The following is a 4,364-nucleotide window of genomic DNA, read 5'->3' on the forward strand; positions in this document are numbered from 1 at the left end:
ACGGAAAGCCAGCTAGGCCAATCTTCCTCGCGTTGACGCGGACGCTTTTTAAGACTTCTCATCGGAAGAGGGGGAGGAGAGGAGGGAGGGGCCGAGAAATCTGAGCACGTTGAGCGTGGAAAACGCGAGTTTGTCGCCGGGTTTGTCCTCTCTTGCCTTGCCTTGGCAGACACGGCTGTGCGCACACGTATCTATTTCGAATGTGCAAGAATTTCAGTCGGAATTCGTGCAACAGGCTTACCAAAGCCCCTCCCCTTTTGTCCTTACAATAACCCTATGAGATAAATGAGGTTGAGTGTGCGACCGGCTCAATGTCAGGGACATTAAAGCAAACAAACAAACAAACAAACAAACTCTTAACCCAAATGATTTAAAACACCCTGCACTTTCTCCAATTAACCCTCGAAGAGATACAAAAGCCACGCTGAATTCACACGCTGGCTTTTTTCCCAGCAGTGCAAGCGGTTCTTGCTTGTGTATACTTGAGTTGCTGTGAATCCCACCTTGTTTCTCCTTGAAACCATATCGAATCACAGTCAGAAGAATTCGCATCAGCCACTAGCCATAGCAATAAAATAAAATACAATGTATTGAAGACACAGGTAAAAACCATACAAAATACATTCTAGAGGTTTCCGTCAATAATCCAATAATAGATCTTATTATAATTGCCCCTGCTAATTTATTATTTTGCAGTTTTTGCTGTCACCCGGTTATCCTGATCTGCTAGAAGAAAACAACACAGTAGCAATGGTCGTGAGAGCTGGTATGGATAGCAGTAGAGGGGTAATAACCTCACTCCTCAAATCTTTATAAAGAGTGAAAGCTGGCAGCACATGAGCTAATGATTCAATACTGCCATCTCCACATGGACATAAGCGTTTTTCCAGCGGGATTTTTTGAAATCAGCCCTCAAGTTACAGCTGAAGGCAGTATATTTAATCTTGCAAAAGTGAAAGCGCATCTGTATTTTAGAACTGTTACATTTTGCAAATAGGGGGCCAATGTATCAAAAGGACTAGGGGGAAAATAATCATACCATGGACAAAATTTCCTTATTGTGGCCAAATTATGCTTGAGCTGATGTAAATTCCACCATGTTTCTTCTTGAAACCAGACTGCAGAACTTGCTTCCATCATGCATGGCATATTCATACGTAATATATCTGTTGCATATAGGTCTGATCCACAAAAGCGTCTCTCGGAAATGCCGCCCATTCCATACCTGGAAAATCAAATATTCAAATTTGCGCTACGGAGCACAAACAATACGTTCAATGTGATTTTGATTTCATAGCAACTAATGCTGCTATCTAGAATCTATCTGCTTGCCCAAGTGAACAGAGAGATCCAGCTAGTACTCAGTCTTGGAACTGCCCAAGAACGCTGAGGACTAGAACATTGCATCTTACTTGCCAGGATGGAGATGGTGTGCATGCATGTGCAAGACTGGTCCGAGACGTTTTGGAATCTTTATTTTACAGTGGTACCTTGGGTTAAGTACTTAATTCGTCCCGGAGGTCCGTTCTTAACCTGAAACTGTTCTTAACCTGAATCACCACTTTAGCTAATGGGGCCTCCCGCTGCCGCCGCGCTGCCGGAGCACGATTTCTGTTCTCATCCTGAAGCAAAGTTCTTAACCTGAAGCACTATTTCTGGGTTAGCAGAGTCTGTAACCTGAAGCGTATGTAACTTGAAGCATATGTAGCCCAAGGTACTACTGTATTTATTTATTGAATTTATATACTGTCCTATACCTGGAGGTCTCAGGGTGGTTCACAGAACAAAATCAAAATATAAAACCACAAAATATATAATCAAAATAAAAACAACAGCCCAATAACCCCCACAAATAACCCCCACATTTTAAAAGGGCATCAACCGATCAAATCAACCAGAGGCCTAAAGGTGTATAATGAATGTGCTAACTTCCCTGGGGAGAGCATTCCACAGACGGGGAGCCACTGCAGAGAAGGCCCCGTTCTCATGTTGCCATCCACCGGACCTCTCGAGGAGGAGGCACATGAAGAAGGCAAACCACAAAATGTCACCCCACACAACCACCAGGGAAGAAGTAGAGAGTGGAGATCTACGCCAGAAACAAGTGGGAAATGTAGATCTACATTGGGATCATCTGCCCCTATGGATCCTGCCACCCGAGGCAGTCACCTCGCCTTGGGCCAGCCCTGTGTGTTGTGTGCACACACAGAAACCATTTTTTTTGTGTAGCTATTGTGTAACATCATGTCAGTTGCTCTGTCCACTTTCGCCTGTCCGCTGTTGGCATGCAGCCTCTGGAAGGTGGCTCAGGAGGGCTGGAAAGGCTGTAAGAAACAGTTGTGGGTTGATCCTGGCCACCAAAAGAGAAACATTGGCTGAAGATTTGGAACTACCCATAGCCTTATAAGTACAGTGGTACCTCGGGTTACAAACGTTTCAGGTTACAGACTCCGCTAACCCAGAAATAGTACCTCGGGTTAAGAACTTTGCTTCAGGATGAGAACAGAAATAGCGCAGCGGCAGCAGGAGGCCCCATTAGCTAAAGTGGTGCTTCAGGTTAAGAACAGTTTCAGGTTAAGAACGGACCTCCGGAACGAATTAAGTATGTAACCAGAAGTACCACTGTATATGCTACTGCTTTTGGAGAATTGATACAACAGCACACATGTGTGTACAGTGGTACCTTGGGTTAAGAACTTAATTTGTTCCAGAGGTCTCTTCTTAACCTGAAACTGTTCTTAACCTGAGCTACCACTTCTTTTCTCATCCTGAAGCAAAGTTCTTAACCCGAGGTACTATTTCTGGGTTAGCGGAGTCTGTAACCTAAAGCATCTGTAACCTGAAGCGTCTGTAACCCAAGGTACCACTGTAATTCTTTTCTCAGATTGATATTTCGTGTACACTACCCTGGAATCAATATTTCGGATGAAGACACAAGCTGTATATACCCCCAAACATTTAAAGCACACCATTCCAAAGAACTGTAGTTAATCCCTCCCAGAGCTACAACTCCCAGTGCCCATAACAAACTACATTCCAACTATTCTTTGTGGGGTGTTTTTAATGTATGGTGTGTAACAAGCTGCGGTTTGGATTCTTTTCCCCCTTCAAAATAACAAGTAAATAAACTGTGTCATGTACAGGGTTTGAAGGCGCACCAAAGTCAATTGGTTTTGATGGATTTAGAAACCCCAGTCTGTAGAACTAGCATGCAGCCGGACTCTTTGTGTTTGCCATTCAAACAGCTACCTGACAAGCTGGTGATCTTTGGGCCTGTCCATATGGCCATTTTTGTGTGCGTAATAAAGGTGCGTCTGTTTATCATATGCCAGCGTGGTCTGTGTGTCTTCTTTAATAATAGCCATAAAAAAGGAGCTTCTGTTGCATTTCCCGGACTTCAGATGCAATAGCGTGAACCTGAGAAGATGCAATTCTGCATCTATTGCTATGTTAATTGCACAATATGCATTCACCGCCTTCTGTGTGCAAACTCCAATGCTTTCTACCCACCAATGTCTGCCAGCTTCCATTAGGTCCATTCACTAGATCATGGATATCAGCAGCCTTCAAGATCCAAACCCACTCAGCAAGCAAATTTGCCTTATTATTGTTCCACAATGTGCTACTGCTGGATGATTTCCTCCTTCCATTCACCAGTTCTCCTCCTCCAAGTGTAAAAAGGTAAAGGTAAAGGGACCCCTGACCATTAGGTCCAGTCGTGGCCGACTCTGGGGTTGCAGTGCTCATCTCGCTTTATTGGCCAAGGGAGCCGGCATACAGCTTCCGGGTCATGTGGCCAGCATGACTAAGCCGCTTCTGGCGAACCAGAGCAGCGCACGGAAATGCCGTTTACCTTCCCGCCGGAGCGGTACCTATTTATCTACTTGCACTTTGACATGCTTTCGAACTGCTAGGTTGGCAGGAGCAGGGACCGAGCAATGGGAGCTCACCCCGTCTCGGGGATTTGAACCGCCGACCTTCTGATTGGCAAGTCCTAGGCTCTGTGGTTTAACCCACAGCGCCACCCGCGTCCCACAAGTGTACTGAGAGTTATTGGGAGCTTTCTCAGAGTTCCCTAGGAAGAGGGATTTATTGTAGCTCTGTGAGGGGAACAGCAGCCCCTCCAAGTGTCCCTATTTTCCAGGACAGTCCCAAATTTACAGAAGCTGTCCCGGTTTCTTATTTGATCCTGGAATGTCCCTATTTTCCTTAAACATTCCTATTTTCATCAGAGAAATGTTGGAGGATATGGAGTTATACGACCCCTGAGCTAGGTAACTATGTGGCTTTTAGAAGACACCTGAAGGCAGCCCTGTAGTGGGATGTTTTTAATGCTTAATGTTCTTTTATTTTTTTTTATATCT

This window comes from Podarcis muralis, chromosome 4, assembly GCF_964188315.1.
Source record: "Podarcis muralis chromosome 4, rPodMur119.hap1.1, whole genome shotgun sequence".
Taxonomy (NCBI): domain Eukaryota; kingdom Metazoa; phylum Chordata; class Lepidosauria; order Squamata; family Lacertidae; genus Podarcis; species Podarcis muralis.